The sequence below is a fragment of the Oncorhynchus gorbuscha genome, linkage group LG05, assembly GCF_021184085.1.
Source record: "Oncorhynchus gorbuscha isolate QuinsamMale2020 ecotype Even-year linkage group LG05, OgorEven_v1.0, whole genome shotgun sequence".
NCBI lineage: Eukaryota > Metazoa > Chordata > Actinopteri > Salmoniformes > Salmonidae > Oncorhynchus > Oncorhynchus gorbuscha.
Genome location: NC_060177.1, coordinates 55,236,685 through 55,260,900, shown reverse-complemented (window position 1 = coordinate 55,260,900; position 24,216 = coordinate 55,236,685). Strand labels below are relative to the sequence as shown.

Here is a 24,216-nt window from a genome sequence, read left to right as displayed (position 1 = left end):
GGAGTACTGGGTGTAGATGGGCGAGAAAAATCCATTTCGAATTGAGGCTGTAACAAAATGTGGAATAAGTCAGGGTTAATACTTCTGAAGGCACCACCATCTTGTGAGTGTCTAGTCAGCTAGTGATTTCAGTGTCTACAACATGCAACAACCCATTCAGCAAAGATGTTTTCATTCCTCAAATACTTAGTTTATATCCATTTTTATTAATCACTAATCAAGATAACGTTACATAATTTCCTTCAGTAATGCAGCGTCTTGGAAACAAAAACAAACAGAAATCACATCGTCTGGGTGACCATATCTTTCAACGGTCATCAGGAATAATTTAGAAATGCTCACCACAGATGGATGCCGGATCATATTCAAGTTACAGTAGTACTTACAACTATAATTTAGAGGCTTGTCCAAGTACAAACTATTTATAAATTGAAAACAGATGAAAGCATTACATTGAAGTACAGAAAAGTCTCCAGTAGAGTTCAACGACACATTATCGAACGGCAACAACCAATCCTAACCATTCTTGATTACTCTAATATCAACAACCAATCCAAACAGTTCATCAGACAGTACCAATCAAAACTAGAGGTTATGGGTAGCATGCATGGCCTTGAGCTAGCCAGAATTGAGCCAGCTAAAAAGGTTAAGAAAACACTAGCCTATCATGGCATGCAGTAGCACTTGATAACAAAATCCGCTTCCACTTAGTGTCTTACTAATAGAATAAAGTATGTGATTGGTAAATGTTTTACCTTATTCTGCATTAATAGGGTCGCTCAGAAATCCCCCCCTCAGAAAAAAACATGTATTCTGTCAGATATAAGAGTTAAACAAAAAGTGCGCAAGAGTCCAGTTGTATCCTCCTTAAAACCAAGCTGTCTTCAAAGCAATTTCCTATCACGCATTAACGACTTCGACTGTTTTTCAAAGCTTTATGGCATCAGTGACAAGAGTCTTAAACTATGTTACAATAACTACCCCAGGTGTGCAAGCAGTTTATACAAAATCAATATCTAGAAATGCTATTCCTCTGAAATGATAGAGCTTTATTATTCATTTTACTATATAAAATTGAGTCGTAGCAGCTTTACTGAAAGAATACATGAAACAAAAAGCTTTGTATTGCTTATACAATTTGAGAGGTTTCTAGGATGATGTCCGTACCCAGTGCTTTCTTCAATATGCTGAACAGTTGGGAACACTGGCACTGCCATTTTAAAATGTCAGAGTTCTATCTTGTACAGTTCTATGTAACATATGATAGGTGCAAACATATATATATAAAAATAAACAAAACATCCATGTTGACCACATTGTAGTAGATTTGGCTCCTTAGTCAATACAGACTTAGTTGAGTGGTGGTCCAGTCTTCCATCCATCATAGCTACTCCACAGAAACCTCTTAGGTGTGTGTCAGATGTCCATACATTGGACCAGAACCGCATCCTGAAAGGCAGCAAAAAAATGTGACAAGCACACAGAATCCAACTGCTCTTCTGTGCTCAAAACACACAATAATTGAGTACACTCAAGTGGTCCAATGTATCTCAGTTGGTAAAGGGCACATTCCAGCTAGGATAGTGGGGTTGGATTCCTGGACCACCCGTATGTAAAATATATGCACCCATGACTAAGTCGCTATGGATAAAAGCGTCTGCTAAATGGCATGTTATTATATCCTTCCATCATCCCCTCCGTCTCTCATCACCAAGCTGTTTCAAATGATGAACTAAAATATACAAAACTTAAAATAAAAAAAGGATGGGCATTTCAAAATGTTCACAGTTGCAGCAGGTGGGTGACTAAGGGTCGAAGTCAAGTTGACAAGTTGACGAGCTCGTGGGCCACAAACTGTTTCAAGCGCTCCAGGTACTGTCCGTAGAGCTCGACGTCGTTGTGGCCGGCACCTTCCACCCACAGGGGCTCCACAGGCCTCTGGCAGCGCTCGTACAGTGCCAGGCCGTGGGAGAAGTCGATCACCTCGTCTTCCGTCCCGTGGATAACCAGCACTGGAGACGTCACCTTGGAGATCTTGTCAATACTTTGGGAGGCAAGGCGAGGACAGACGCACGCACACAAACACAAAAGAGGAAGGGAACAGTTAGGCAAGTATAATTTCCCCCAATGCTGAAACAGATGACATGAACAATGTGGTCATTTCAACAGCAGGCAGCTTCCCCTTTTAGCCTTGTCAACAGTGTAATTATCCATAACCTGGTGGCAACCAAGGACCACCAGATGGGGCTATTGAATCTAGAGTGACTCAAACATGACTGCTTTAATGATCTCTGTGTGCGTGTCTCTCACTTGGGAAAGGCATCAAAGCAGTAGGTTTTCTTGGTGTCTGGGAAGGCCACTCTCATGCCAGAGGTGAGGGGGGAATGCAGTACGACCGCGGCGCTCTCGTAGCGTGCCGCCAGGTCCACGGACGGGACCGTACCGATACTCTGACCATACACGATCACGTTCTCTGGCCTAATTCCGTACCTGAGGGGAGACACAGAACACCCTCGGGTTAAAACATTATCAGCATCAAGGTGGTAAATAACCTAATATATGATAATGTAGGCCTGGTCAAGATCAGGATGATAATGTAGTCACAGATAGTCAGTCTCCATTGACATGATTCAGTCACTACTCAGGTCAGAAGTCAATTGGTCATGAAAAGGTGGAAGTAAAGGATAGGTGTGGGGCCATTGACATGTCAGTAAGACCAAAGAAAAATGAAATAGAGAAATAAAAAGGAGTTAGAGCTGTATACGTCACTTTGGATAAAAGTGTCTGCTAAATGGCACAAGCGAGAGACAGAATTCCATAGCCGATTATGGAGAATGTGACCAACACAGCCAGTCAGCTGATGATCCTGGCTCTAAACCGCTGCAGGACTGAGAACAAACATTAGTTCTACCTAACCCAGCAACAGCACCTCTATTTTTTAAAATTAATATATGAAGCGTGCCTTAACACCCAAAAAAGGCAAATGTCTCTACCTACTAGCACTGACTGTGCTAAGAAATAGACCTACTTTATTGAAGGAAAATGTACTTCATGCGATTGTGGTATTGTCTCACCTAGCCATCTTAAAGATGAATTAACTAATTGTAAGTCACTCTGGATAAGAGTGTCCACTAAATTACAAAATGTTATCCACTATGCCCTATAAGTAAAATAAAATCATGGAACAACCTCATTTTCTGATTATTAAAATGAAAAATCAGTAACATGCAACTAGTAGGCTTTCAAAACATCTCTCTTTAGAAAGGCGAGTCAAAGAAGCTCCACAAAAACAGAGCATGGGGTGTGTTCATTTGGGCATGTAACAGAAAATGTTTTGCAACCGAAATGAATAAGAGTATCTTCCCACTTTAGTCTTTTTCCATTTGGTGCATGATGAACACAAAGCTTTTGTATTGACGCTTCAGACATCCTCTGCTCCCAGCGAGTGAAATCCAGCCAGGCCAGGCTGTGAACTTTGACCCCAGAGTAGGTCATCCAACTGGTTTGAGCGTGACAGCACAGGCACGTGATGGGGCGGAGGCTCACAGGTCAAAGCCAGCCAATGGACTGTGTATGAGTTTCCCCATTTGACAAGGTCCCATAGGAATTAACCTATATAAAATAACTAAAATACTCAGCTGTGTGAGGAATTTAAAACTTCAGCCTGTTCTTTACATGCAACTGTTTTGAGCTGCAGTACCTCAAACATTAGGCCTGGATTTCATCTTTAGCCTATATCAGATACATCTAATCTAGTTACTGGTTTTACTGCCAGGCTATAAAAGGCCGGCCAAAGCATAAAATAGCAAGAGGTTGTCAAAACACACTGACGATGATAAATTAATCTAAAACATCTGATATACAGTAAAGTCAGGGCTGTAACAGTCGGTCAGGTGATCTGAACGTGTGTGTTCTGCCAGGCCAAAAAGGACCAATTTCAGCATGAACTCACTTCACCTCACTGAGCATGCTCCATGGTTACGCAAGCTCTAACACCCCATCAATGTATTCCCTGAGCCGAGACCAATCCAAACTAAATTAAATAGATCCTTTCGCTCCGTCACTCCCACCTCGTATTGTCTGTGGAACTCTTCGCCACTTCTACTAGTGTCACTACTAGGGCTGACCCCAATTAGTCGACATTGTCTTTTGTTTGGAGCCCTCCGCTTCCTTGCCTACGCGCAAATGTAGGCATATAAAATTGCCCATTTGGAGATCTGATAGTATTTCTGATTGGCATAAAGCACCACCACTAATAACCTGTAATGTTTTCACCTCAAAATAGCAGACTATTCTGTCAATATGATTTATTTTGTCGGGGACAGCCCCAGTCACTACACATACACATGGAATCTACTGTGCGATCCCGCTGCATCTCCAGCCCGCCTGATTCCTCCAGGTTTCTTACTAGGTTCCTGCCTTGTTATTGATGTTGATATTATTGATTGACTACAGTGACACCACCAATACAGGGGGGACAATTATGTTCATTGAAGAGGGACGTCCAAGTAATCCCTCCCAGTTTGTGTGTTTTCAGCCGTTTGGTGCCTATTATACAGAAAGTATTCAGACCTGACTTGTGTTATATTATAGCATATTCTAAATGCCCCCCCCCCCCTTTTCAATCTATACACAATACCCCATTTCACAGTAAGGTCCACACACATACAATTTTATTTCATTTGAATGACAAACCAAACATTTACACAAGTATTCAGTGATTACAGCCTTGAGTCTTCTTGGGTATGACACTACAAGCTTGGCACACCTGTATTTGTGGAGTGTCTCCTAATCTTCTCGGCAGATCCTCTCAAGCTCTGTCAGGTTGGATGGGCAGCGTCGCTGCACAGCTATTTTCAGGTCTCTCCAGAGATGTTCGATCGGGTTCAAGACCAGGCTCTGGCTGGGCCACTCAAGGACATTGCGAGACTTGTCCCAAAGCCAATCTTGCGTTGTCTTGGCAGTGTGCTTAGAGTCGTTGTCCTGTTGGAAGGTGAACCTTTGCCCCAGTCCGAGGTCCTGAGCGCTCTGGAGCAGGTTCATCAAGGATCTCTGTACTTTGCTCTGTTCATCTTTCCCTCGATCCTGACTAGTCTCCCCGTCCCTGCCATGTTTCCTCCAGGTACTGTGAAGTAGTGATGTGCGACATAAGCCTAGCTTCTTGAAAACAGGCCACAGGTTGTGTTCTATATATTGTCATAGTGTTGTAAACTATGAAGTTGTTAATGTTCTTAGCTTTTGAAAATAGACAAAAAGATTCTGGGGATGAGCATCTTCAATATGTACCACTGTTCCACTTTTAACGATATGTCACAAGTAAAAGCCTTGGGTAGGGAGTTGAAAATTCCAAGTCTGGAAGGTTAAAAACCACCCTCCGATTATTATTATTTTTAAAAGGAACACTTTACATCTTCCTAATGAATTTCTATAAATACCTGTTATGACAGAGTACACGTTTTTAAAGAAAGCCTTCGGTGGGGTAATTGGTATTACAGAAAATGTGCCAGTCTAAGAGAGGCTTATTCTGCCTGTAAGATTTATGGGAAGATCATTTAATTTTACTAGATCTGCATTCATATTGCTGAGAAATTAAATAAAAGTTCTTTATAAATTTGTCACTGAAGCATCCTAAGTATTTTTTTTTTTTTGTGGTCCACTTAACAGGATTGGGAGTAATTATTTTTCTTATTGCCATTTAGTTTTTTTACAAGTTCATTTTATATCCTGTGATGAGTATTTTTGAGCATTTTTAAGCAAAGGGGGCATTGAACTTTCAATAAAACACAGACAGTCAGGTATAAATCAGAAGATCTGCAAAAAAGTTTATATTCATGTTTACCAAAAACCCATTTTGAGTCATGTAATTCTTTCTGCAAGCGGTTCAATTGCAGGTCCAAACAGGAGAGTGGACCTCCCAGTCTTGTGCCCCTTTAAAATCAATTTCATCTTCAGATAATGTATTATTTGTGCTTTAGGACATTTCTACAATATTTTTTATTATCAAAACGGATTATTTCAGCTGGAAAGTTGAAAGTTTTCAACAAGAGAAGGCCATTCCAGATGGTCAAAAGTATTTTCTGCATCAATAGACATTATTGATCAATCTATATCTTATTTTTTGGGGGCGTATTGTATTAAACCGAAACATGTTTGTGTATTTAAGCGTCTCTTCTTAATAAACCCTGCTATGTATCAAGTCTGGTGAGATTTGCCATTCTATTACTTATAACCTTTGCTATCATTTGATTGTCACATTGTATTCAACTTATGGGCCTCGAATGAGAAAGGGACTCCAGATTTTCATATAACTGAACTGATTTATACATGGAATTACTGCATTGAGTGATGTGTGTAAACAAGGGTCTAATTTGTCCCAAAATACTGAATAGAATTTTAATGGGAAAGCTATCAAATTGTATTTCATGCCAATAATGCAATCTGCGAGAGAGAAAGAAAATAAATGATATCAAGACACCGTTGCCCTAGAGCCCACGAACTACACCTACCTCGGCCTAAACTGTAACGTCACAGGTGAACTCCACAAGGCAAGAAGGGCCTTCTACCTATGTCATCAATAGGAACATAAAACGCAACACCCCAAAAAGGATCTGGCCCCCCCCAAAATATTACATCTGTTATGGAACCCGGGCACACTCACAAAATAAGAATTCACACAAAAAATAAAAAATAATAAAAAATAAAAAAATGGGACAAAACACTAGGACTGTGGCAGTCTTAGAATATGAGGTTAAGGGCAGAATAATGCCTGGGGGGGGGGGGGGGGGTTACAATTCTGTTCATAAACTTGTTAACATGGATATGGTTCTTAATAAAAACCCATTTGAAACAAGCCATTACACTTCATTATTATCATGGCATTTCATTTTTATTCAGGTTATTACATTAATATTAAAATCAACAAATGTCAGGTTGGAGGGGGATATGTCACATTTTTTGTATTGATAAAATTAACGGAGTCAAAATAAAGATATGCCTATCTTGTCAGTTGGCATTTCTGCATTTTTTTTTTAAATATACAGATCTATTGACACAAAACCATTCAAACGAAGTCTGATGGGTTTCGTCCCACTTTTGCCAAAATATTCGCAAGAGTACACTGTAATGAGAGAAATAATGTAGCCTTAGCTACTGAAAATAGGCCTTTTATAAAGACTTTTTAAAAAATCATGTCAGGAGCGTTTGATTCTTAAAGAGTCCAAACAGGCTACTTTAGGAAACCTTCTGGATGGACATAGAGAGAGAATCAGTTTACTCACACAAACCCACGTTAAAAGCATGCATCAAAGCCAACAGTGTCAGAAATATTTGCTTTTCTGGGGGTCGGCTTGATATGGCGACATGAGGGTGGCGACAATTTTAGGGTTCTCTCACAAAGTTGATAGTTTTAGATTGCAAATGCAATTTGTTTTTTCACAAAAATGATAACCATACAATGTAGCTATTATTAATAAATTTTGTAATTAATCAAACCATTGAAATATATTTGACGATTTCCAACAAGCTAGCGATCGAAACGTTTCCACGTGTGTAGTTAAGTTAACCTGCTAACGTCTTCATAGCTAGTAGCATGGAATCAGGACATGACCAAACTGTTGCTGAGATAATGATGATGTTGAAACATCCAAGGAGAGAAGAGGAATTGTTGAAACTCACTCATATGCTTGCAGTGTAAAAAAAAAAGAAGAAAAAGGGGTGAATGTGATTCATACCCAAATACTCCAACCAAAGAGCAAATTCCAAGGAAGCTGAGAAGTGAACCATCAATGAGACAACATCGTCCGCATCCTCACGGCTAAAATCAAAGAGCGCAGATGACATCATGGATTTAGTGAAAAAGAACAGTATCATTAACCTGAAGAAAAGGATTGATTTCAATGCTGAGGAAGTAAACTCTGAAGCAGGAGAAGAAACTCACTGAAATGGAGTCAAAGTTAAACGAGAATGACCGATATAGTCAGATGGAATAGCAGAAAAATCTGATGAGAACATCAAAGCAAGAGTGATATATACACAATTTATTTTTTATGGCAGGGAAATTCACACTGACACTTAATGTCAGCTTGACGGCTATTCGTTTTTCCAATCTACAGTACAATGTTATTTGCAATTGGATTTAAAAACAAAATATATAATTTAGGTCAACCACTTGCATGGTGCAAAGGACTGTTTTTATTTGCAACTAGTAAGATCTTTTCTTTTTGTGAGAACCAGATTCATGTGAACGTATACAAGTTTAACATTCTTCATATAGTCACTGATAGTAAATGTCCATTTTTTTTTCTATTAATGCCAGGGGAATACGTAATATTGTGAAAAGGAAATATTTATTTTTCTATTTTAATGGTCAGTGCAGACTTATTTCATTCAAGAAACTCATGCCTGTTCCACAGATACTGCGTTTTGGAAGTGTCAATGCGGGAATGATATTTGGTACTAATCGGTCAGCAGGTGTCGCTGTTTTAAAAGGCAACTTTAAGGGTCATATATTGAGTCATGAAGCAGATAATACAAGGAGATTATACTATTGGTAGATGTCAACCATGTTCAATTCACTGTTGTAAATACTTATGCTTCCAATAACAAGTCAAGTAACTGTATTTTATTTAGAGACATTGAGAGGAAAATAAGTAAAATTCTGTCTAAATTTCCATTGGCCAAAGTAATATGGGGTGGAGATTTTAACACCGTATTACATGATAATCTAGATAGATGGCCTAAGGATTGTAATTCTGTTAATGAGAAGGTATATATGTCTACGGTTAAGTGTTCTAGATATTTGGAGGCATAAGAACCCAGATAAGATTATACCAAAGATGTAGCTATACAATCCTGTATTGATTTCTGGCTGATATCTAAGATATGCCTGACAAGATTGATACAGTCGCAATTGAACCATTGATTTTAACAGACCAAAGGGAAATCTCAATAAAGATAAATAAGCATGGTTTGTCCCCCAATTTTTTTTTAAGGTTACTGGAAAATGAATGAGACTTTACTAGAGAATGAAGTATTTAAGAAGGAAGTAGCAGGAATGATTGATAAATACTGGAATTGTGCCTGTGTTATGAATACGTTTGGAAGTTACTGGGAGATAATGAAATTTGGAAAGGCTTTTGGATATTTCAATGGGGAAAGAAATTGATCGTGCCAAGAGAGAGAAGGAATATGACAAAGGGAATAATGGATTATACAACAAAAAAACTAAACTAACTCTTAACGAATTACTGGAGCCATCATTGCAAATGCAGTTAGACTGTATCTACGAGGAAAAGGCCCGGGGAGCGTTTTTAAGATCAAGACGAAAATGGATGGAAGAGGGAGAGAAAAATACAAAATATTTCTTTAATTTAGAGAAAAAGGCAGGCGAAGAGACTTCCATATGCACATTTGTTATTAATAATACTCCCAATTAAATTCCAAAAGAAATCTCAGCATGTGGCCCAGTTTTATCAGAATCTGTATACATCAGCCCAGCCAACATCCAATATGTTGGCTTTTCTTAGACAATGCAGCAAACATTGCTAAGAAGATAAATAATGATTTCAGGGATTTTTGTGATGAGTTATCTGAAATTGAGATAAGACTATTAAAAGCCTTAATAAGTCCCCTGGAAATGGTTTAATAAGAGAGTTTTAGAAAGCATTCAATGATAAATTGACTCCTTTCACTCTTGCCATGTTTCACGAATCAGTAGAAAAAGGAGAGTTACCGGCTTCCTTAAAGCAAGGTGTAATTACATTGATTCCCAAACCTAATAAGGATACTCTTTATATAGACAACTGGAGACCCATTAAGCGTTGAACAATGATGGGAAATTATTTGCCCTTGTATTTGCTAAGAGGTTTAAACAAGGCGTGCTTCATAATTTATGAAGAACAATCTGGTTTTATGCATGGTCGACACATTAGTAATAACGTCAGGTTGATCTTAGATATGACCGACTATAATGACCTCATCCTTGATGATCGTTCTCTTACATTTGTTGATTTTTATAAAGCTTTTGACACTGTAGAACATGAGTTCATGTTCAAAGCAATACGTTTTTGGGTGTTTGGTGACTTTTTTTTGAAAGCAGTCCAAACTTTATATAGTGGTTGCACTTGCTCTGAAAAATTAGCTCACGGGACATCCCAAAGATTTGATATTGGCCGTGGCATTATGCAGGGCTGCCTAATTATTCAATTTTTATTGGTTACTCAAATTATGGCTCTTCAAATCAAGAAAGGGAATTTAAGGTGTTTAGGCACTTGGCAATGAATTTAAACTGTCAACTGGCTGATGATACCACCATATTTTTAAGAGACAGAATTGAGGTTTCTAAAGCAGTTTCCTGTATTGAAGACTTTTCCTTGGTTTGGGGTTTGAAAATTAATATCAATAAGTCAGTCTTATTTCCACAGGAAGTATATGGTATTCCAATTAAAGATAAGTTACCTTATCTTGGAATGTGCAAGTATGAAAGGAGGAGTGAATTGAACTTTAACCCCATTATTGAGAAAACGAAGAAATTGAACCTGTGGTTGATGAGATATTTAGCTTTATGGTTGGGTTTTATTATCCAAAGCTGAAGGGTTATCCAGATCGGTTTATGGCTTGTTATCACTTAGCTTACCCACCAAAATTGTAAAGGACTTAGATAAGATTATCATTTTATTTGGAGGAACAAGCCTCCATCAACAAAAAGATATTCTCCATAATACCTAAGAACAAGGAGGTCTTAGATTTCAATACTCTAAATAACACTTTTAAAATAAATTGGATCCTGAAGTATGTTGAACCAGAACAGTATTTGGAATGTCTTCCCTAAGTATTTATTTGACTGTTGGTGGTTTAGAATTTTTGCTTCAATGTAATTTTGATGTTGATAAAAATCCCAGTATAGTTAACCAAATTCCATAAGCAGGCAATTTAAGCTTGGATGTTAGCGTATAAACAATTTTTCCCCCTCACAGATAGTTTATATGGAACAACAAAGATATACGATGCCAGTTACTGAATGATAATGATGATGGATATCGACTCTCAAATGGGGAATTTCTTGATAAGTTCAAAATTCCAATAACCCCGAAAGAATATGCAGTTTTTTTAAATGCGATTCCAGGGGGGGGGGGGGGGGTTGTAGCTAATATATTCATTGGCAATATTAACATCAAAGATAAAATGTATTAATAAACAGATTAGGAATATTGTTTGTGATACTACAATTCCCTCAGCAAGATTATTTTGATCAGATATCTATGGTGATATAGAAAAGGGGGTAAAGCATGGAAAATTGCTAACACATATTGTATCAGTAACAAAGTAAAGGAAGTTTCATTCACAACTTCCGGGTTGGAGTGAGCGGTCGCATCGTCACTTCGCTCCGCAGGTAGTATAACTTTTTCATTACATTTCATTATAGCACAACGGTTTGTTTTGTCTAATCTTAGCAATTTCTTCTTAGCTAGCTACATAGCCGTCTTTGTATCAAAGATAATTGCGTAATTATCGCAATTAGTCTTCACTAGCCAGCTAGCTAACGTCCACTGATTAGCTGCACTGTAGAAACTATTACACTCAACTGAACGACTTGATTAGTGTAGTGTTAGCTAGCTACATAGCTGTCTTTGCTGTCTTCGTATCCAAGATAATTGTGTAGTTTAGAGTGTGTGGTCTTAGAGTGATTATCTTAATTTACCGAGGTTAGCTAGCCAGCTATTTGTCGTCCTTAACGTAGGAGACTCTGCTAGCTAGCCAACAGCTAGCCGACAGCTAGCCGACAGCTAGCCGACAGCTAGCTAACAGCTAGCCAACAGCTAGCCAACAGCTAGCCAACAGCTACCGAATAGACTCACAACCCGGTCGCATTCACAGGTAGTATCTCATTTTCATCTCATTTCATTACAGTACAACGGTTTGATTTGTTTGATCGCAGCTAGCTACATAGCCGTCTTTGTATCAAAGATAATTGTGTAGTCTAGAGCAATTTTCTAGGTTAGCTAGCCAGCTATTGTCGTTCTTTTAACGCAACGTAACGTAAACAACACTGCTAGCTAGCCAGCTAGCCCCCGAATAGCAGCACTGTCGAAACTATTACACTCAACGGAACGACTTGATTAGTGTAGTGTCAACAACGCACCCACTGACAGCTAGCCTACTTCAGCAGTACTGTATCATTTTAATCATTTTAGTCAATAAGATTCTTGCTACGTAAGCTTAACTTTCTGAACATTCGAGACGTGTAGTCCACTTGTCATTCCAATCTCCTTTGCATTAGCGTAGCCTCTTCTGTAGCCTGTCAACTATGTGTCTGTCTATCCCTGTTCTCTCCTCTCTGCACAGACCATACAAACGCTCCACACCGCGTGGCCGCGGCCACCCTAATCTGGTGGTCCCAGCGCGCACGACCCACGTGGAGTTCCAGGTCTCCGGTAGCCTCTGGAACTGCCAATCTGCGGCCAACAAGGCAGAGTTCATCTCAGCCTATGCCTCCCTCCAGTCTCTCGACTTCTTGGCACTGACGGAAACATGGATCACCACAGACAACACTGCTACTCCTACTGCTCCCTCTTCGTCCGCCCACGTGTTCTCGCACACCCCGAGAGCTTCCGGTCAGCGGGGTGGTGGCACCGGGATCCTCATCTCTCCCAAGTGGTCATTCTCTCTTTCTCCCCTTACCCATCTGTCTATCGCCTCCTTTGAATTCCATGCGGTCACAGTTACCAGCCCTTTCAAGCTTAACATCCTTATCATTTATCGCCCTCCAGGTTCCCTCGGAGAGTTCATCAATGAGCTTGATGCCTTGATAAGCTCCTTTCCTGAGGACGGCTCACCTCTCACAGTTCTGGGCGACTTTAACCTCCCCACGTCTACCTTTGACTCATTCCTCTCTGCCTCCTTCTTTCCACTCCTCTCCTCTTTTGACCTCACCCTCTCACCTTCCCCCCCTACTCACAAGGCAGGAAATACGCTCGACCTCATCTTTACTAGATGCTGTTCTTCCACTAACCTCATTGCAACTCCCCTCCAAGTCTCTGACCATTACCTTGTATCCTTTTCCCTCTCGCTCTCATCCAACACCTCCCACACTGCCCCTACTCGGATGGTATCGCGCCGTCCCAACCTTCGCTCTCCCTCCCCCGCTACTCTCTCCTCTTCCATCCTATCATCTCTTCCCTCTGCTCAAACCTTCTCCAACCTATCTCCTGATTCTGCCTCCTCAACCCTCCTCTCCTCCCTCTCTGCATCCTTTGACTCTCTATGTCCCCTATCCTCCAGGCCGGCTCGGTCCTCCCCTCCCGCTCCGTGGCTCATTGCGAGCTCACAGAACAGGGCTCCGGGCAGCCGAGCGGAAATGGAGGAAAACTCGCCTCCCTGCGGACCTGGCATCCTTTCACTCCCTCCTCTCTACATTTTCCTCCTCTGTCTCTGCTGCTAAAGCAGAGACAGAAACTTTCTACCACTCTAAATTCCAAGCATCTGCCTCTAACCCTAGGAATCTCTTTGCCACCTTCTCTTCCCTCCTGAATCCTCCTCCCCCTCCCCCTCCTCCCTCTCTGCAGATGACTTCGTCAACCATTTTGAAAAGAAGGGCGACGACATCCGATCCTCGTTTGCTAAGTCAAACGACACCGCTGGTTCTGCTCACACTGCCCTACCCTGTGCTCTGACCTCTTTCTCCCCTCTCTCTCCAGATGAAATCTCGCATCTTGTGACGGCCGGCCGCCCAACAACCTGCCCGCTTGACCCTATCCCCTCTCTTCTCCAAACCATTTCCGGAGACCTTCTCCCTTACCTCACCTCGCTCATCAACTCATCCCTGACCGCTGGCTACGTCCCTTCCGTCTTCAAGAGAGCGAGAGTTGCACCCCTTCTGAAAATACCTACACTCGATCCCTCCGATGTCAACAATTACAGACCAGTATCCCTTCTTTCTTTTCTCTCCAAAACTCTTGAACGTGCCGCCCTTGGCCAGCTCTCCCGCTATCTCTCTCTGAATGACCTCCTTGATCCAAACCAGTCAGGTTTCAAGACTAGTCATTCAACTGAGACTGCTCTCCTCTGTATCACGGAGGCGCTCCGCACTGCTAAAGCTAACTCTCTCTCCTCTGCTCTCATCCTTCTAGATCTATCGGCTGCCTTCGATACTGTGAACCATCAGATCCTCCTCTCCACCCTCTCCAAGTTGGGCATCTCCGGCGCGGCCCACGCTTGCATTGCGTCCTACCTGACAGGTCGCTCCTACCAGGTGGCGTGGCGAGAATCTGTCTCCTCACCACGCGCTCTCACCACTGGTGTCCCCCAGGGCTCTGTTCTAGGCCCTCTCCTATTCTCGCTATACACCAAGTCACTTGGCTCTGTCATAACCTCACATGGTCTCTCCTATCATTGCTATGCAGACGACACACAATTAATCTTCTCCTTTCCCCCTTCTGATGACCAGGTGGCGAATCGCATCTCTGCATGTCTGGCAGACATATCAGGGTGGATGACGGATCACCACCTCAAGCTGAACTTCGGCAAGACGGAGCTGCTCTTCCTCCCGGGGAAGGACTGCCCGTTCCATGATCTCGCCATCACGGTTGACAACTCCATTGTGTCCTCCTCCCAAAGTGCTAAGAACCTTGGCGTGATCCTGGACAACACCCTGTCGTTCTCAACCAACATCAAGGCGGTGGCCCGTTCCTGTAGGTTCATGCTCTACAACATCCGCAGAGTACGACCCTGCCTCACACAGGAAGCGGCGCAGGTCCTAATCTAATAGAATTTATCCTGTGAAACATGTTTTGGAAAGTTAAGCTGAATAACTGATTTCTGTGGAATGGAGATGGGGCGGCAGGGTAGCCTATTGGTTAGAGCGTTGGACTAGTAGCCGGAGCTGACAAATCTGTCGTTCTGCCCCTGAACAGGCAGTTAACCCACTGTTCCTAGGCAGTCATTGAAAATAAGAATTTGTTCTTAACCGACTTGCCTGGTTAAATAAAGGTATAAAAAAAGACACTTTTGCACGTGTTTTTCCTGTATTTGTAGTATAATTTTGTTACAAAAAAAAATATGACCAGGTTTATGGTTTATGTCAGAAATTCAGATAAAGATGTAGTATATTTAAATCAACTGCTAATACTAGGTAAATTTCATATTAAACAAATGGTCCAATTCAAAACTTGTTTAAACTCATTTATAAAGTTATGGCACTACTTTAACTAAAATTTTAAAAAAGGCAATCAACTTGTATTATTAATGAATATGATTTTTTTGTTTAGGATTCCTGGCAATGTAAATAGTTTGCATGTGACTATTCCTCTTTTATTTGTTAACAAAAATATATATATATTTAAATACTATATATACCCACATTAGCTTTTCTTGACAACATTAAAAACACCTAGGACTACCTTAGCCTACCTTCAGAAAACCTATAAGATAATGAAATTGACAAGGAAATGATGAAGGGGACAGCTATGCTTATTGTATGAAGATAAAATTGACAATGATTCAAATAGAAACAAACACACGTCCATAGAAAAATGGCCATAAGCCCATTCATCAGCGACACCGATTAGAGGGGGAGTGTGTTAGAAAGATTTCTCAAATACTGTGAGGAACTATGATTTGAATGGATGTATAAAACATTTATAAAAGGGATTAATTGACTTAATGTGTGAGAAGGAAAAAAATAATAATAGAAAAATGACTGAAGCCTAGCTAAGTACTTCCCTACATTTGTGAGAAGCAGGCCAGGTACTTCCATGCGTGCATATTCCGTCAACATTAAGAGGACTTGTTGCATATTAACGTCTTCATCCATAACACGTTATTCAATTAAAGTCACAGCCATAACAAAATAAACTATTGAGAACTTGCATGCAGATTTCTGCAAAAAATATACACAAAACCCCAAACAATGCAAGCAGAGCAGAATTAGGACCATCTGGAAGTTATCCAAATCCAGAAGAGCTGTTAAATTCTACATCCACCTAAAAGGAAGCAACGCCCACATTCCACCAAAGTCCACACCTACAGCGAGAGAAGGATGAACTTAGAGAGGAAGTCTCCTCAGCCAGCTGGTTCTGAGGCACTTTGTTCAAATACAAATAGACCCCACAGAGCCCAAAGGACAGCAACACAATTAGACACAACCAAATTATGAGAAACCAAAAAGATCATTATTTGACACACTAGAAAAGAACCATCCCACCCTCCAAAAAAAACAGCAAATTGGAATGCTACCTGGACCTAAACAGAGAGTACAGTGGCAGAATACCTGACCACTGTGACTGACCCAGAATTATTGAATATGTACAGACTGTGCAATGCCTTGCTATTGAGAGAGTCACCTGGCTCGAGAGAAGACAGGTTATTGTGCCCGCAAAATGAGGGGGAAACTGATCTGCCCTTCCTAACATCCTGCCAAATGTGTAACCACATTAGAGATACATATTTCCCACAAAGCCACAAAGAATGTGAAAACAAATCGAACATTGATAAAATCCCCATCTCTTAGCCCAAAATTCCACACTGTGCAATCACGTCAACAATATCTGGCCCATTGCCATGTGAAAAGGGCAACCAGTGGAACACAATAATTCTAAATAGTAAATAACACAAATAGCAGAATGTAAGTGAACAGATATTGGTACTAGAACTATTTGAACATTGCTAAAAAACTGTACATAGTGAATATTATAACACTTGTAATGTATTTCTTTTTGAAACCAAGTAGTGCAATATTAACTTAAGTTATTTGTTGATGTTGCTTTGAGTGTTCACTTATGTTGATTTCACTTGCTTTGGCAATGCAAACGTGTTTCCCATGCCAATAAAGCCCCTTTGAATAGAATATTGAGAGAGCGAAAACTAGAGAAAGAGAGGAAGTAGGCTAAGCGAGCGAGTGAGCAAATGTAAGGGAAGAAAGAAGGGAAGAACAGAACTGACAGGAGAGCTCAAGGAGGAAGCAGTCAGGCTATAAGCAAATTCGGTCTTGTGTACTTTGTGTTCTGTACTATTTTTCCACTTAAGAGGACCTGATGCTACATACCCGACTGTACATTAGTAATAGCTGCTCCCAGCAGTGGAGGCTGCTGAGAGGAATAAATGGTGTCAATGGAATGTTTGCTACCATTCCATTAACTCCATTGCAGCCATTATGAGCCGTCCTCTCCTCAGCAGCCGCCACTGGCTCCCAGTCATGTCAATCGGAACTGAAGATTGACTGGTTACCCTCAGACGGAGGACACTACTGCCATTGTGTGCAGGGCATTGTCGCCCCATACCAAATGACTTTACAAACCACGAGTTAATAAAACCACTTACTGTGTGGGTTGCCCTATGGTGTGTGTGTGTGTGTGTGTGTGTGTGTGTGTGTGTGTGTGTGTGTGTGTGTGTGTGTGTGTGTGTGTGTGTGTGTGTGTGTGTGTGTGTGTGTTCAATGCTGGGGAAGAGACCTTCCTTTTGTCTCCAATCAATAATATGATTGATTAGGAAGTTTGTCGTTTTCACTTCCTGGGGCACAGGCTGTTGCCGGGGTAGCATTGGGTCTCAGTAGAGATCCTATAAAATTCTGTCTGAAACCTCACTGGAGATCTGTTGCTAGGCTACCAGTCAATATTAGACTTCGGAGGATTGACTGCTGGAACACCTCCAAGTCCAATTGAAAAGAAAATTATACAGCACTATTCTATAGGAGTGGACAGCCCTCCCAACCACAGCAGGCTCACACTGAGAAAACAAAACCCTTTCAGTTCCAGAATCTCACAAACGGGTGGCAACAATTTCACAAAGTGTATACTACACACTGAACGTGTGTACGCATCCTACTTGCGTACACAACGCAATCACACCAGTCTTATGAAAGCAATTTCGATAAAGTGGTCTTATCTAGGACATGGTTCGTTAAACAGGTTGTCCTCGGTCCATCCCAGTCCGGATCTCAGCCTACTTCCCTCGTCCCTATAGTCTCCCTCTCTCTGGGTGGTGAAGAGAGGAGATGGTGTTACCGACACACCCAGGTGTGGGGCCTCAATGCCTTAACACGGATACTGGCTGTACGCCCTATACCCTAGGACAATATGCAACAATAAAGAGTGTGTGTACACACCGGCAAAGCGGTCTGCTGACGGTGTGGGACACACCTTCTGACTCATGACTGAGTCACCCGACTACTCAGGTAAAAAAAAAAAAAAAAAATTTAAAGACGACCTCACCCTACAACACACACTAGGGCTGTCCCTGACTAAATAAGATCTTAGTCGACCAAGAGTTCTGCTCTTTCGACCAATCGATTGGTCTACATTTAAATAAAACTTGTATTTTTCCATATATTGAGCATGTCTGATGCTTTAAGCACACTGATTAAATAATTAAGAAAAACTACTAGAGGGAGTACAAACAGCAATTGATTTGATTGTGCAGGGCTCAGAATTGCTGCCTGCGCTGTGTTAAAAAAATTAAAAAAACAGTGAGTGACAAGAACCCATCGTCTCCCTCCTCCCTGCTGCAGCGACCACCATAGAACAGCAAAGTGTTCATCCCACTGTCAGTGTTGCTGAAACGGCAACATAATTACAGTCATTTGACTGAAAAGCTCTGTACCGAAATCATTCATTTGTTGAGGAAAAAAAAAAAAAAAAAAACATTCCCTATTCCCTCAACCCTGGCGCGCTTCACGTGACATATATCACATGCACATGACCAAAGGCCGAGTCGCACAGGACTCGTATTACTAGAGAACATTGGTCATGTAATCATTACTCCAGAATGTTTGTTATTCCAGAGGACGATTCAGATGGGATTTGGTTTAGTTTATTATTTTTTTAACTGCCCCCTATAATTCTTATTTCTGGTCAATAAAATGACAGTTCTGACAGAAGCCTGGAGGTTTTTAATTCTAGGAATGAATATACATTATTTTAACATGTTGAGAGGGTTAGGGCCACACTGATAACTTGAGAACCAAGCTCAAGTTTCTAAACCATCTTTGGTTTACTGTCGCTATAATATTTGAATTGAGGAAGTGGGATCATAAATCATCATGATATTTTGGTGATCTTCAGTTCAGATGTGAACTAAATGCAATTGAGATGCGTTTTAACGCTATGGATGAGAAAGTTTGTATTCTGCTTTAATATCTATTAACAGCAAGGGTTGAATTAAATAGGCTTAGGGTTCTTTACTGATGCATTTGACAAGATTAAATTCAGACGCACAAAACAAACAAAAGCATTCAAGGTGAGAGTTCATATACAAATGTCCTACATGAAGCCTAAGTTAATGCGCAGCACTTAGTTCAACTTATCGAATCAGTTATTGTTTTCTTACGCAAACACCTGTCAAACACTTCTTTCAACACAGGAATGTCTATTTGTACAGGACTAGTATTATGAGAGGACCATGGAGTTATCAAATAAATAAATAAATAAATAAATTACTGGCTGGAATAGTTACTCTCCTGCCATGTAAAGATTACTGACTGGCCTCGAGTGACACAGTGGTCTAAGGTATTGCAGTGTTAGCTGTGCCACTAGAGATCCTGGTTCGAGTCCAGGCTCTGTCGCAGCCGGACATGACCCGGGAAGATCCACTGGGTGGCGCACAATTGGCCCAGCTTCATCCGGGTTAGGCCGGCAGGGATGGCTTTGTCCCATCGCGCTCTAGGGACTCCTGTGGCTGGCCAGGCGCATGCATGCTGGCACAGTCGCCAGGTGTACAGTGTTTCCTATGACACATCGATGTGGCTGGCTTCTGGATTAAGCGGGCATTTTGTCAAGAATCAGTGTGGCTTGGACACACAGCTCTTGACCTTAGCCTCCCCCGAGTCCGTAAGGGAGTTGCAGCGATGGGACAATTTGATACCATGAAATTGGGGAGAAAAATATACAATTACTGACTGGCAGATTCGGACGGGGCTAAAATTACAGATTTGGCGTTTTGTGCTCATAATTACATTACCCGACCTCCCCCAGTAAAACTAATCCCATCCGAAGAGGGCACAATATGGCCTGGAGAAGGTTGATCAAGGATCTCTGTACTTTGCGCCGTTCATATTTCCCTTGACCGTGACTAGTTTCCCAGTCCCTACAGAAAAACATCCCTGCAGCATAATGTTGCCACCACCATGTTTCACGTTCGGCATTCTGGCCAAAGAGTTCAATCTTGGTTTCTTCAGACCAGATTATGTTTTTTCATCATGGTCTGAGAGTCCTTTAGTTGCCTTTTAGCAAACTCCATGCAAGCGGTCATGCGCCTTTTTACTGAAGAGTGGCTTCGGTCTGCAGAGATGGTTTTCCTTCTGGAAGGTTCTCCCATCTCCACAGAGGAACTCTGGAGCTCTGTCAGAGTGACCATCGAGTTCTTGGTCACCTCCCTGACCATCGAGTTCTTGGTCACCTCCCTGACCAAGGCCCTTCTCCCCTGATTGTGCAGTTTGGTGGGGATGCAAGTTCTAGGAAGAGTCTTGGTGGTTCCAAACTTCTTCCATTCTTTAAAATGGTCACTGACAGAGCTCCAGAGTTCCTCTGTGTTCTTGGGGACCTTCAATACTGCAGACATTCTCCTCACTTTTGTTAGACAATAAGGCAAGGGCTGTTTCATCTCATTCTATTGCTGCCTCTGCCGCATTGATCAACACTAATATGAAGTTAACCTTGTTATTATGCACATAGCAACATGGTCTAGGAAAAGGCACCAATTCAACAGCGCAATGATGCGTTTCAGAACCGTGGACAGTGACCACTAACCAACCCGGGACAAAGCACATTTATTTTATAACACAATTATACTTTTTTAGTGTTGCACCATTGTTCTTATGTAACAAAGATATATAATTTCAGTAGCATGTTTTAGACTGATCCCCATGGCCTCCACAATGGATCAGTCCACTCAGACAGGTGTCTTGTATAGAGGTGGGACGATTAATTAGGGCCGATTTCAAGTTCTCATAACAAATTTTAAAAAAAATATATATATATATATATTTAAAAAATAAATAAAAATAATCGGTAAATCTGCATTTTTTGGAAGGCGATTGTTTTGCAATCCACGAGGAGACCGATTGGCAGGCTGACCACCTGTTACGCAAGTGCAGCATCAAAAGGACCTTGTGACTGCAAGGAGCCAAGGTAAGTTGCTAGCTAGCATTAAAAACTTACCTAATAAAATAAACACATGGTTGATGATATTACTAGGTTAACTAGCATGTACTGCGTTGCATATAACCAATGCTTACTTACTTTCATAATGAATTCATAATCACATCATACTGAAATGTAAGACTAGTTGCAATCAGACAGGTTTCTCAGCCCTAGCTACAGTATTACCTGCTGTATGTAGACTCGTCTCTGTATGATAATAGTTTCCTGTTTAACTTGACTCCCCCCCCCCCCCAGGAAGCCTATTATATGGAGGACCACTTATTCTAGTCAATGTCATTATGGTGGGTAAGTTGGGCCTACGTGACACTTGGTGTGAGTCACTCTTGTCTCCGTCTTTCTCCTTGTGTGTTTGGATGTTCCATCTTTCCTCTGACTCATTTGTTTGTTGCTTTGATTTGCCGTCATGATGCAGGAAATAAAATGGATTCACTTTTATTCCACCCCCCCCCCCCCAAAAAAACTGTGCATAAACAAAGCCACAAACAAACTATCCAGCTTAAACATCTCACATGCGAAGACACAGGGAAGCTGTGCGTGTTAGTATAGGACCCCACCAAAGACCGAGAGCTGTCGACAAGAGAAAACAGACAGAGGGAGAGGGGATGTCATAGAGGACAAAGGGCAGAAGAGAGGAGAGTGTTGAGACTAGAGGTTTCATGGGGATCAATTCATTGAGATGGATAAATGGAAGGCCATAGGGGTGGCTTAGAAGAACCAGTGAACAGAAAACCATTGCCTATGGGGCGGACGGGGAGAGGAGACACCATAGCCTACACATTTTCAATCATCATAATGAACAAGAAAAGTTGTCCCCACCTTGCTTTCCAACCTAGGGCGTATAAGCCATGGAGCGAGCTGAAGGTAAAAAGACAGTCAACAACTCTTGGTAGGAAACAACAACGTCAGACAGCTACTCCTCCACCATCAACTCCGCCCCCTGGTCCCTTTACTTACCGTGTCCTGAGGGAGTGCCAGGCGGCGTCCACGTCGGCGTACAGGTTCTTTTCCGAAGGTTTCCCCGAGCTGGCCCCGTAGCCAGAGTAGTCGTAGGAGAAGACGTTGCAGTTGATGCGTGAGCCCAGGCCGATGTAGAAGCTGCTCATCTGGCCCAGGTCCACGGCGTTGCCGTGCGAGAAGAGGAGCGTGAAGCGGGCACTGGGCGAGCAGCGCACAAACATGCAGGCGATGCGGTTTCCACGCGAAGTGCGAGTCATGAAGCACTCGATGGCGTCCTTCTCACGTGCCGAGTACTGCCAGTCTGCTCGCTCAGACAGGTGCAGGGTCCAGCGACTGCCGCTCTCGTCACACAAGAGGGTGTAGGTGGGCTCCGGGGGCAGGAAGGCCAGCTTGGAGGTGATCTTGCTGGGGCATGGGGGGGCAGCAGAATAGGCAGCACAGCTCACTTAGGGACAAGTGGTTCATCCTCAAACCCTGCTGGGGCAAGGGAGGGGGGGGGGGGGGGGGGGGGGGGGGGGAATTACCATTTACTGCTCATCATTCACTATTACTAATAAAGGTTTCATTGACATGGCACATTAAATAGCCAACACTTGCATGATCTCCCCAAGATGGAGGACAAATGAGAGGGTTTAAGGTGCACGCGTGTTTACATGTGGTTAGGCTAATTGTACACCTCATGTCTCTTATCCAGCCCAGTGCACAAGCACACCCCAGTTATTGATGGCCATTTTGAAAGTATGCTCAGACACACAGCTGTGACTAACAGCTGAGTCTCCACCACTGATGTATTACTCAATCCACAAACAGACCAACAACCCACCATGAGTCACACATGTTATAGCATATAACCAGATTTCACCTCTGCTTAAACTCTCTAACTGATAAACAGAAACCCTGTATCTAAAACATGTTAAGGTTAAACATGTATTTTTGGTTCGGCGAACCCTGAGAAGAGTCGAGCCCGAAGGTTTAGGCTACTAGGCTGGTGTGCAAGGATTCTCAAAGTTCAATAACAAGTCAGGGTGGATAAGTGGGAAATGCACATGAACTCCTCTAGGCTTGCATTCAACAAAGCTGCTTTTACATACATGCAGAAGAGAATCAATAGTGTATGGCCTTGGCCCTGGGATCATTCGACAGCTATAGTACTGATGAGGATTTCATCAGTCTGCCTCAAAGTTTCTTGCTACGGCGAGTACATAGAGTAGCTTTTCAGATGCCTCCTCGGTCCCAGGCTTGCTTTTCAGAAATAGCATTTAGTTGGGTTTATAAGAGCCTGTTGGTCAGCGCCTTTGTGATTATCCATCTGCACTGCCTGTTATTTCAATGATGTCCTATCAAAATGTCCCTCTGGAGAAGTGGCTAGTTGTTTAATGTATTCTTGGAACCACACATGCTTTAAGAAAATATATTGGTGTCATTTGTAATTCCCTCTCACTGACACTTGGAAATGTATGTTTCTCAATCTCCAGTCCTGACTGGTCCATTTAATGTATGCCATTCCCTTCCACTATCTCGTTGCCTAATCACTCTACATCTACCTCAATTACCTTGTTCCACTGCACATCGACTGTACTGGTGCCTTGTGTATACAGCCAAGTTGTCATTACTGTGCATTTATTCCTTGTGTTTTTATTTTATATTATTTACTTTGCATTGCTCGGAATGGGCAATAAGTAAGCATTTCACTGCTAATCTAAACCTGCTGTTAAAGCACGTGACAAATACAATTTTATGGCGTGTATGTTTTAATATCCAGGTTATAGGTCAGAAATGGGTGGGGGCAGTCTAGTTCACACATAGGCTTCCATAATCTATTTTCGTTAAAAATGGGGCTGGGGGACAGGAATCATGCTCAGATGTTAAGATATGTAGTTATGACGATTCTGAAACCACTTCTCTATAGTAAGGTGAGCACTGTCCAACATGAAAATAACCACTTGTCTTGGATGACAAGCTTGGCGGTGACCCCTCCGATAACAGCAATTCAGATTCTAGGGAACCACAAACAATAACATCGTCGACGAGGGTTTGTTTTAGAGACTAACGTTACAGTACACAAAAGGCCGAACTACAACTTTAGCTAGCCTAACGTTACTCTATACAT

The 24,216-nt window shown here is 41.8% G+C and overlaps 1 pseudogene across 1 annotated transcript; it reads right to left on the bottom strand.

Moving 5' to 3' along the window:
* Positions 1–185: 185 nt before the first annotated feature.
* On the bottom strand, positions 186–22,574 carry LOC124036090 (annotated as a pseudogene). Its single transcript, XR_006838849.1, has 3 exons — positions 22,104–22,574; positions 2,311–2,490; positions 186–2,044 (listed from the first exon to the last, which is right to left on the bottom strand). The product of XR_006838849.1 is annotated as an alpha/beta hydrolase domain-containing protein 17B-like (transcript).
* Between the last annotated feature and the right edge of the window lie 1,642 nt (positions 22,575–24,216).